Source organism: Vespa crabro, chromosome 19, assembly GCF_910589235.1.
Source record: "Vespa crabro chromosome 19, iyVesCrab1.2, whole genome shotgun sequence".
NCBI classification, from domain to species: Eukaryota; Metazoa; Arthropoda; class Insecta; order Hymenoptera; family Vespidae; genus Vespa; species Vespa crabro.
The window spans coordinates 2,377,501-2,390,000 of record NC_060973.1 but is presented as its reverse complement, the minus strand read 5'-3'; the positions used below and the strand labels follow the sequence as shown (position 1 = coordinate 2,390,000).

The following is a 12,500-nucleotide window of genomic DNA, read 5'->3' as shown; positions in this document are numbered from 1 at the left end:
GGAGATGAAAATGAGTTTAAACGAGGAAAGATAATTAAGACGGCGAATAACGAATGAATTCGAAGTAAAAAGAGGAAAAAGAAAAAAAAAAGAAAGAAAAAATAATAATAAACAAATAAATAAATAAATAAAGGACAGTAAATTAGAAACTGGATGAAAATGTATTTGAACGTGCAAAAAAATTAATAATAGAAAAAACGAAAAGTTCAATATTTGAAAATTGAAAAATAAATTTCTCTAAAAAATGTTTTATCAATTCAAACGAAGAAAAAAAAAAATTTTTTAATTAATTTTAAAATTTTAAAATTAAAATTAAAATTAATCAGGAAAAAATCAATGAACGATTACGTCGAATTCGAATCTCCGAAAAAAAAGGAAAAAAAAAAAAACAAAAAAACAAAAAAAGAAAAGAAAAAAAGAAAAAAGAAAAAAACAACAAAACAAAAAGAGAAAAAAAAATAGAGAGAGAGAGAGAGAGAGAGAGAGAGAGAACAACATTTAAACGATCTTATTATTGTTCAATTACTATCGAAAATCCTGAAAGGATTCAAAAATAGCAAAGCACGACGTTCATCCCTTTGAGATGAATATTTCGGAAGGACGTCGTTTGTGCTGAGATATCTGATCGCTATAATCTCTCTCTCTCTCTCTCTCTCTCTCTCTCTCTCTCTCTCTCTCTCTCTCTTTCTCTTTCTTTCTCGTAGCAATTCGAAGTGAAAGGAAATGAGTTGAAATCCCTCATCGGTGAAGGTAATTTGATTAAAGGAGTCTTTAACGTAAATTAGAAGCGGAAGAGGTGTTCAAGAATACGCGTTGCCAACGAGCCGATTGATCCTCAACATCGTTCTCTCGACATAGTAGTAGACATAGTAGTAGACATAGTAGTAATAGTAGTAGTAATAGATATAGTAGTTGTAGTAGTCGTCCGAACGATTCTTACCCTTTGATATCAAAGGGTACCTCGTTATTGCTCGACATTATAGCACATTATCCAATTCCCCCCTCCCTCACTCTCTCGTTAAATTCTCTTACTGTCTTTCTGTTTTTATCTCTCTCTCTCTCTCTCTCTCTCTCTCTCTCTCTCTCTCTCTCTCTCTCTCTCTCTCTCTCTCTCTTTGCTCTATAATTCTTTCTTTCCGTCTGTCTATCTGTAGCTTTGCTTTTTTCTCCTTATTTATTTTTCATGCATATACTTTTACAAATTACATGACATTAAAACGTCATTCCGTCCTTGGTGAAGTTTGTAAAAATTCAAGCTTTGCCTACTTTATCTGTACATTGGTGAACAGAAAGAGAGAGAGAGAGAGAGAGAGAGAGAGAGAGAGAGAGAGAGAGAGAGAAGTTTCGAACAATTTCATCGTTCGATCGATTTTATAAAAAGTGATACGAGTATCGGATTAATTAAAAGAGAAAAACGAAAGGGGAAAAAGAAACGATAAAGAATAGTTCGTTATTTGAACAATCAAAGCGTAGATGTTAATTAGATATTAAAAAAGGAAAAGTTATGAAATTTGTCGTTGATAATGAAGTAATAAAATATTAATGCTATAATAATCATCTATATATAATTTATGAAAGATTAATAATTGGTTTTATATAATGAAATTAGGAAGGAAAATTAGGAAGGAAAAAGATATTCATAAAAGATTCAAAAAAAAAATATATATGCGTGCATGATTGAATTAATTGGAAAAAAATAACATATATATATATATATATATATATATATATATATATATGTACACACATGCATACATACATATGTTACATATACATAATATATGACAGCTTTAATTCATTTTTGATGGTATCAGCGAAGGAAGAATTCATTTAGGAAGTTTTCTGTCGTTAATTTGATAAAAATAAAAGTGATTGGTCAGGAACAGAAAGAATAAAAGAAAGAATAAGGGAAACGACAGAAAGAAAGAAAGAAAGAAAGAGAGAGAAAGAGAGAGAGAGAGAGAGAGAGAGAGAGAGATAGGGAGAATGAGAATGAAAATGAGAGAAGGAATAGGGAATAGGAAAGGAAAATTCTGGACACGATTGCACGACATCGTCCGACTCTCCGGAACACGGTTCCGGACGCGGAAAGTGGCTCGTTCCACCGGTGGCACGTAATTTCGTAAAGCAGTTACGAAAATGTCTTCCATTAGACGTGTTCTCTCTCGAGACCAAATGTAGCCGACAAAATTGCTAAATGATATCTTGTAAATCGTACAAAAATACAGTAACGAGTTAAGGAATTATTCCTTTTTTTTTTTTTTTTTTTTTTTTTCTTTTTCCTTCGAATTACGATAGTTCTACATGTGCGGCGTTCGATTCCTCTTTTTTTTTTTTTTCATTTCTTCTTTTCTTCTCCTCATACAAATCTCTTTTTATTTTTACGAAATCTTTTTTTTCTTCTTCTTTTTTTTCTCCTTTTTCTTTCTCTTTTCTTTCCGTACGCAATATGAATTGTAGAGAGAAAGAGAAGGAAAAATGGACAAAGAGAGAGAGAGAGAGAGAGAGAGAGAGAGAGAGAGAGAGAGAGAGAGAGAGAGAGAGAGAGAGAGAGAGAGATAAATAAAAACAATTTTGTATATTCCCGTAGAAATTTCAAGATATCGCGTTATTTATAAATATTGCAATTTTATATATATATTTATATGTATATTACTCTTCTCTTTTTCCTATCGCGTTTGTCGTATTGCTCTTTCCGAATTTATTTACGAAAAAGTTTATTAACGACGAAACGTATTCATTCATGAATATTCATTGACTGTGATAGGATATCTTCTCGAAAGACGAATCATTTCGGTCTACTAGCGGAACTATGTAAAATAATAAAAAAGGCATCCCCCTTCCTACTCGTGAAACGATCAATATACGTTTCTATTTTCTATCTTTCATTTTAATCTCTCTCTCTTTCTCTCTCTCTCTCTCTCTATAACTTTTTATTTTTCAATATCAATTTTGTACCAATATTACTTGCATATCACTTTGTTTATTTATATATTTTTTTTTCTCTCTCTCTCTTTCATCTTAAACTGTTCAACATAGTTACGAACGACTGAAATATAAATTATCTTTCTCTATTTCTTCCTTTCTTTTTTCTTTTTTTTCTTTTTTTTTTTTTTTTTTTTATGGGGAAAAATTATTCTCTCGAAGAAAATGAAAAATAACCATAATCATTTTGTCGTATCCTCTTAAATTATTCCACATGGTTACGAACATTTAAATAAATTATGTTTACATATCAGTTCTTCTCTCTCTCTCTCTCTCTCTCTCTCTCTCTATCTCTGTCTTTTTCTACGGGAAAGAATTAGTTTTTCTTTTTTTTTTTTAAACAGATTATGTGTACAAAAGAGGAAGCGCAAGAAGAAGAAGAAGAATAAGAAGAAGAAGAAGAAAAAGAGAAAAAAAAGAACAGAAAGAAAAAGATACAAAAAAAAAGAAGAAGAAGAGGAAGAAGAAGAAAAAAAAATACAGCCATAACTTTTATCCGCTCGTTTTGTTTACCCTATTAAATTATATCACGTGGTTATGAATAAATTATCTTAACTTCCATTCTCTATTCACTAAAAAATTATTTTTCAGACGTATAAAAAGTAGCCGTATAACTTTGATCAACTATGTGAACCAATAAACTTATTTCTCACATAGCCTATTTCTTTTTTCTATTTCTCTATCCTCTTATAAAAATGATCCCAACGTGATTACAAACATACGAATGAATTATCTTTACTTATCGATTTTTTCCCTCTCTCTCTCTCTCTCTCTCTCTCTCTCTCTCTCTCTCTCTTTTTACTTGGAGGAAAAAAAAAGAACTATTTTCTAAGAGTATAAAAAGCAGCTATAATTTTATTTAAAGCGGTTACTACCTACCTATGAACGTTACCACGAGCTTTACTTTAGCACCTTAACATGGAAGCCCATTTTTTCGTTACTCATCCCTTGAAGCAATGTCGAGACGACGAAGACGACAACGACAACGACAACGACTACGACGACGACTACGACGACGACTACGACGACGACTACGACGACGACGACATACCTTACATCAAGTCACCGTCATTTACACCGTACTACTACCCTCTCTTCTTCCTTTCCACTCTCTCTCTCTCTCTCTCTCCCTTCTTCTACCTGAAACCTTGCAATACCTTTCCTTCTTCTTTTAGCCACGTCCAATAAAGCGTTCGAGGTGATTCGTAAAGCTGTGGCTGAGATACGACATGGAAAGAGGGTTTGGGGGAGAGTAAACGGGGTGCAAAATGCAAATGCAATTAAGTCGTGACACCGCCTTACTTCTTCGAACACCCCTTTACCACTCTCCCACCCCATCTCTCTCACTCTCTCACTCTCTCTCTTTAACCACCCTCTTTTCCTCGTTTTCTCAACTGCGACTCTCGTAAAGATGTGCCAGCGAAGTCTCGTTTCTTTCCTTTCTCGTTATTTATTTTTCTTTCCTTTTTCTTTCTTATTTTCCTTTGTTTTTTTTTTGTTTTCATCCTCATCTTACCCTTCCTTTTTCTTTTCTGCTTTTTTTAATTATAAGACGACATAAGAAACCGGTACGTACACCGTTCCGATCCAATTTAAATTTTCCCGCGAGAAACGTTGAACAATTTCTCATCTATTCATCCTTTTGCGATATAACTTTTGTAATAAATAAATAAATAAATAAATAAATAAATAAATTAATTAATTAATGATTGAATGAATGAATAATTAATATATAAAGTTAATTCCGTTTAACTTTGTATAAAGTATATGATATAATACATATTATTTTATTCTCGTTACTTCCATAGAATTAATATTAATTAATTATTATATCGCGGTAATATATTAATTAATTATTACATAATATGTTTAACGACGTACAATTACACGTTGTAAAATTAACAATCGTAAAATAAATCGATCGATAAAACAAGTACAAGTATCCAAATAAATAAATAAATAAATAAATAAATAAATAAATAAATAAATAAATTAATTAATTAATTAATTAATAATGATAGTTAATTTTCTATAACGTTACAGATATATTTTATTTTTCTTTTTTCCTTTGGACAAAAAAGAAAATCGATTGTTACACGTCAGCATACTATAATTATCCTATAAGTTTAATATTACAGTATATAAATATTTTTTTTTTTATTTCGAAACGAACAAAAAAAAAATAGAAGAAGAAGAAGAATAGTAGGTGAAAGAGTGAAAGAAGAGACGAACAGATAGATAGAGAGATAGACATAGAGAAAGAGAGAGAGAGAGAGAGATACACGCAGTTAATACAAAAGTTGAGCTTTTACGAGATAAGAGTAACGATCGTTTTCCCTGCTATAACTTTTGTAAGTACTGTCGTTAAAACGTTTCCTTGTTATTACACTAGTAACGAAAGGATAATGAAAATTTCACGAGTCTCGAGTCGGTAACGAGACAGAAGGGGAGGGGGGGGGGCAGGAGAGAGATAGATAGATAGATAGATAGATAGAGAGAGAGAGAGAGAGAGAGAGAGAACGTAAGGAATCTAGAATTATTTTTCAGTCGACGATATAAGAATTCAATAACGAATTTTATGTTCATTTTCTTTCCCCCCCCCCTCTCTCTCTCTCTCTCTCTCTCTTTGTCTCTCTGTCTCTCTCTTCTTTAATTCATTTTTTTCTTTCTTTTTTCATCTACCTACTTTCATTTAAAGAATGAACATGGAACATTTCAAAGAAAGAAAAAGAATAATTCGTTTCAATGGAGAACGTGTAAGTGCTTACCAGAAAGTAATTTTAATTAAACTTTTTAATTATAAGTGTGTGGACTAGGTGACGAACAAAGAAGAGAGAAAGAAAATAGAAATCCACGTTAATCCTTCTTATTTAAAAGAAAGGAAAGAAGGAAGGAAAGAAAGTCGAAATAAAGAGAAATAGAGATAGAGATAGAGATAGATAGAGAGATAGAGAAAGAGAGAGAAAGAGAGGGAGAGAGAGAGAGATATATATATATTGTAGGTGTCAGGATACAGCATCTAAATTAACCAAAACAAATTTAATAACAGAAAGCCATCTGGCAATGTACGATAATCAAATTTTACGTTCCTTTTTAAGTTTAGAAGAAGAAGAGAAAATGAAAGAAAAAAAAAAAGAAGAGAAAAAGAAAAAGAAAAAGAAAAAAGAGAAAAGAAAAGAAACAACAAATTTTTTTACTAAAAAATGTAAAGAAAACATTATAGTCATAAATATTTTTAAATCGCATATAATGATGATGTTTCTTTGTAATGCATATATTTTAACATTAAATTTTATATTTACCTTCCCTCTCTTGTTCTCTCTCTCTCTCTCTCTCTCTCTTTTTCTCTCTATATCTTTCTTTCTCTTACTCGTTTTCGTAATATGTATATATATATATATATATATATATATATATATATATATATATATATATATACGAATATATATGTATGAATGCATACATGTATTTGTTAAAAACGTACAAACGTTGCAGGAACATCACGAATTTTGATCCCTTTTGAAGCATTTTCCTCGTGCAGACACGACGTTTCATCTCTTGTTCTTTTTCATACTCTCTCTCTCTCTCTCTCTCTCTCTCTCTCTCTCTCTCTCTCTATCTCTATTTTAAATGAATATGAAATATATAAAAATGGATGTATGTATTATAAATCGTGTAAAAAATTGAATCAAAAAGAAAAACTGTGTGTGACGTAGATAAGAGGATAGAAAAACAAAGTTCATAACGAAAAACGTTGAGAATAATCCGTGTACCGCGAAAAGTTACAAAAATGTTTGTTCAAAAAGGATTAAACGTCGAAAGAGTCCATCGGAAAATATCAACGAGAAATCCTATTTTTTACGTTAGAATTACTTCCTGTTTATATTTATATATATATATATATAAATAGATACACTCACAAACACACACACATACACACAATACGCATAGGCATACGTATTTTTATAAAAATATATAATCTGACCTTAATATATTACATAATATCTATTATATACATATGTATGCATTTATCACATATATATATATATAGTTTTATACAGATATCTACATAAACGTTTTTATTGTATACGCATGCATTTATCACTCGCACATAAATATAAACGCGTGCGCACGCGTATTTGTTATGAACGTATTGATACATATATTGGATGTATGTGTAATCATATACTTATTACACATAGATACATATATAAAGATATCAACCCTGTATTTATTATATACACGTAGAGATATATTAATACATATAAACGTATTTATTATATATATATACATATATATATATATATATATATATATGATATGTCAATAAATGGGTAGATTTATAAGTCTACGGCGCGATGCTTCGGAAGCTATTAGATTTATAAATTCGACCGAGTTCGTCCATCCAACGTAATCGAGATTTATTAATGCCCGGGATTTGCGAGAGTCCTCTATCCAAATTGAGCACTGAAATCGGTCGTAGCGATAACAACTGCCGCGGACCGTCGCCATTTCGAGAATATAACGGACAGCCATCGATACGTTTTCATCGCTTGTGGTACACACACAATGCGAACGACATTCGGATTCTCACATATAAACGAAAATTCTATTTAAACGCGATATTACCGTAAAACGTTATGCCGAGAATTGCTTCCGACATGGCCGTGCGCGCGCGCGCGCGCGCGCGCTCATCCAACAATAATAAAAATGGACGATTCGTTCGAGGTACGAATCGCATGCATATAAGCAAACAAGCAACCGAAAAAAGCAAGTTCCCATGCGAATGGTGAATTTCAAAATATTTTAACGTTATTCCACCCTCCCCCCTCGAATCCTTCCTATTTTTCCTTTTTTTCCTTTTTTTTTTCCTTTCTACTTCTCTCTTTTATCTTTCTTCTTTTTTTCTTTTCTTTTCTTTTCTTTTCCTTCTTTTCTTTTTATTTTCATCATCAAGCATTCGACACGAACGTTCGATGATCATATCAAGGAATAAAAAGATATATAATAAAATGATGCTTTAATTTATTTGTGATAACATTTTTTTCAATTTTTATCGTTCAAATTAACATGAGAGAGAGAGAGAGAGATAGAGATAGAGAGAGAGAGAGAGAGAGAGAGAGAGGGAGCTAATGATGAAGAGAAAAAAGCAATAATCCGTCATTTTAATATTATATATAAATCATATAAAAAATATAATTTTCTTTTTTATTTTTTATTTTGTATTTTTTTATTTATTTACTGTTTTTATTTATTTATTTATTTATTTATTATTTTTTTTTTTCATTAACTCAATACCATTCGTAAATATTTGAAGGATTTATTATGTAGGAGCAAATATCGTTTTTACTCATCGAATAATAAATAACTGAAATATTAATAAATGAATTTCGAAAGAGAGAGAGAGAGAGAGAGAGAGAGAGAGAGAGAGAGAGAGAGAGAGAGAGAAATAGTAATATTTATACATTTAATAAAGAATATATTATATAATAATAAAAAGTCGTTAATAAAAATCATTCGACGATTGAGATAAAAATAAATTTTCATTTAGCTACGTTATATCTAAAAAGAAAGAAAGAAAGAAAGAAAGAAAGAGAAAAAGAATTCTAAAAAGAAACAAGAGACAGATGTATATTTACAGATGTACATAGGTACATTAAATACAAAACATAATTGAAAAAAGAAGTCCGAACGGTCGAAAGAAAAAAATTAATTTCCATTAACGAACGAATAAGTACGTCTCTAATCCTTCGAAAATAGGAAATTGCTTTGAAATAAAAATTTGTTCGTTGAAACGAACGAAAAAGGAAAAAAAAAAAAAGAAAAGAGAAAGAGAAAGAGAAAGAAAGAGAGAGAGAGAGAAAGAGATAGAGGAGGGGGGGGGTGGAGGAAAATAGTTCTATTAAATATGAGAATCGATTTCTTTTTTTTTCCGAGAACTCTTTACCTTTTTCATTTCTTTTTTCTTTTTTCTTTTTTCTTTTTTCTTTTTTCCTTCATTCTCTCGCATTTTACATCGTAAACTGGGTCTGTTCCAAGCCTCCACCTCGAACTCTTGATCCTCTCTCGAGGAAAAGGTAGTAGAGGACATCATGGCCGAGGTCGATTCGTATCGTCCTACTCACCCTAACCCACCCTAACCCCACCCACCACTTGAAAAGGAAGGCTCGAAGCAGCCTCGTGGCAAAATATTTGAGTATACGCTACAAACGTTTGCCCTCGTCCTCGACATCACGTAATAAAGCGCCAGAGCACTTTTCCGATAATGCCCTTCCATCTTTCCGATCTACACTTCACCCTCGTGAAGCCGTGACCACCCCCTTCGATTCACCATCCCTTACTCTTTAACCAAACCTCTATCTTACTCCCTCTCCCTTCTCTCTCTTTCTCTCTCTCTCTCTCTCTCTCTCTCTCTTTCTCGTTTCCTTTTTTCTTTTTTTTTCTTTCTTTTTCTTTTTTTTTTTTTTTTTTTTTTGTAACCAACCGACTTTCTTCAATTCGATCACTCTAATCGGCTTTCCTTTTACTCTCTCTCTCTCTCTCTCTCTCTCTTTTTTTTCTTTTTTTGTTTTTTTTTTTAATAGTTCGAAGTCATACGAGGATTTTAATAATTTATGTCAAAATAAAATTAAAAGAAAAAAGTGAAATGTATTTTGTACGTGTGTATATATACGATATAATAATTATTAACGAGCACATTTGACCATTCTAATTTACTTATCATTTCAACTTTTTAATTTTTCATATAATTAATAATAATAATCCTTTCGTAAGATAATAAAAAATATAAGAAAATATATATATATATATATATATAAAGAAAAAATTTATCGTTTGGTTTTTTCAAATTTATTTGCGATTAATTTCGTCTAACCATTTGTTAAATATTATACGCGGTTTTGAAGAACGTTCATCGTTCACACGTATTTTCATATTCTTTTTAATCGTTTTTATTAAAATTATACATATATATATATATATATGTATATATATATTTTCGCATTGACATAATATAAAAACAAGTAAAAATTTAAGCCGGAGTAAGAAGTTAGTAAAAAAATCTGTATGTATATGGTGTTGCTTGTAAATACAGGACGACTGATAATCCGAGATAAACTTTTTGCACTCTCTCTCTTTCCCTCTCTTTCTCTCTCTCTCTCCCTCTCTCTCTCTCTCTCTTGTAGGAAGCTTTTCCTAGTGGTTATTTCGCACGAAACATTTCTCGATGTGATTTAATACCACACACACACACATATATATATATATAAATAGAAAGAGGAAGGAAGAGAGAGAGAGGTAAGGAGAGAGAAATGAGAGAGAGAGAGAGAGGGTAAAATCTAGGAATGACGTAAAAGTCGGAGAGAAAAATTGCGGCGATCGCAATTTCTCGTTCGTCGAGGAATAAACGTAAAGAGCTTCAGAGGAAAGGAAACGGGAGGAGGAGGGGGAAGGGGTTGGGGATTGGACAGAGAGGGTTAGTAAGAGAGAAGGCGTAAAGAAAAGGGAGATGGTAGTATTGCGTTTTGAGAAACGTTGATTAATTTCATGCTTAGAACGATGCAGGACCCAACCTTGAAAGGTTCTTCGAGCAGGTGCGAGGTAATGGATAACTATATGTATCGGTTGGCTCAGGAAGCACGATTAATCACAGACCTTGCGACAGTTTTCTCTGCTGGTGTTAAAAAGAGAGAAAGAGAAAGAGAAAGAGGAAAGGAAAAAGCTCTTTTCGAATGTTCTTAGATTTCTCAAAGCAAAACTTTCCCTATCCTCCATATCTTCTTGAATTATGCGACTTGCACGAAGTACGAATTATTTTCTGCCAATAGTTCGAGAAAGGTACGAATAGTAAAACGTGAGAAATATTATCATATATATATATATATATATATATATATATATATATATATATATACACATTTATATACATGTGTGTGTGTGTGTGTGTGTGTATAGAAAAATTGATTCTTATATGAAACGTTTTTTTAACACGTTAAATAAATTGACATTATTCAATTTTATTGAATTTATTTATATTCTTTTTTTTTTTTTTTTCATGCATGTATGTGTATTAGATATTTGTAATAATAATTAGTAACGTTAGATATTACTAATACATCAGATATTAGTATATTATATTCTATCGTATTGTTTAAAAAATTTATTATGATTTAAGTTTATATTTAAAACGTATAAATAAACAAAGTATGAAGAAAAATCAATTCCCATTGAATTGAGTTGACTCATGTTGAAAATGTTCAATTTGTTAAAAATAATTGAAAAGATTTTTCGTATATTGCCAAGTACAAAGTTCTCATTCTTTCGAGGAGAGAGGATCTATAATAAAAAAAAAAAAAAAAAAAAAAAAAAAAAAAAAAGAAGAGTTGTCCATGGAAATGTAAAAAAATTCATTCGTTCGAGAACAATTCCTAGTGAAAAATACAATTCATATAATAATTATATCTTATGTTCCTGAAAAAGAGAAAGACAAAAAAAGAGAGAGAAATAAAGATTTGAAAGAGAAAAACAAAAAAAAAAAAACAAAAAACAAAAAAAGAAAAATATAATACTTTTCGAGTGTCTCGTAAAATAGTAAATTTAACGCGAGCAAATCACGAACTAGCTAGAGAGTTCGCTCGATAAATAAGACAGCGTGTTGCTTCGTCGTTGCAATATGAGTGGGAGGAGGGTGGTTAGCGGTAGAAAAGGGTGGTGGCCAATGGGTAAGGTAGAGGTGAGCAATTACAGGTTGTGACCTCTCACCCTTAAGTCAGGACGTGCCATACGAGCTCGTAAAGGTCGTGGACGTCATCCCTCTCGAACGAAATGGTCCATGAAAGATTTAAACGTTTTCTTTTCCTTTCGGTCTCTCTTTTCGTATACGAACTCGAACGAAGGTCAATCCGAAGACCTTTTAGCTATGAAAGAGAAACTATAACGGAATGGTATATATTCTTTACCATACTTTTATATGAATGAACGAATTCACTCGTAAAAAAAGGATTTAAGAATTCTTAGGATGTTGACGTATACGTAATGTTTCTCCGTTTCTCATTTTTTTTTTCTTTTTCTTTTTTTTTTTTCATTTTTCCATTTTTCTTCATTCATTCATCCATTGTTAATAATTATTCATAATAATATTTATAAGAGGATTTATTGTTAATAATTATTCTAAGTACTTAAGTAAACGGTGAAAATAATATACGACAATGTTATAGATATTGTTTTATACATATTGTATAATGTTATGTATATATATATATATATATATATATATATATATATGTATATACATGTATAAGAAATAATATATGCAAAATATAATATAATATTATAGACAAGAAATATATAAAAGAAATTATAATAAATTTAATCATCGAGTAATATAATAATGTTCAATCGATGTAATATCCTAATAATAAAATATAACAAATAAAAAAAATCTTAGAAATTATTATTACACGTCTTATGAAAATATTATAATATGTACGATGAAATACGATAAAATACAATGGCAG

At 30.7% G+C, this 12,500-nt stretch overlaps 1 protein-coding gene across 9 annotated transcripts in view; it reads right to left on the bottom strand.

The window, feature by feature from the left end:
• Positions 1–12,500, bottom strand: part of LOC124430871 (neuroligin-4, Y-linked-like) — a 144,388-nt gene that overhangs the window by 99,567 nt on the left and 32,321 nt on the right. For 2 of the 9 annotated variants that reach the window (XM_046978049.1, XM_046978051.1), the window contains exon 1: positions 3,865–4,051. The exons of the other annotated variants lie outside the window; for them this stretch is intronic. The gene's annotated coding sequence lies outside the window, so the exon portion shown is untranslated. Of the gene's footprint in view, positions 1–3,864; positions 4,052–12,500 lie in introns of those variants that run through there. 9 annotated transcript variants of the gene reach the window in all.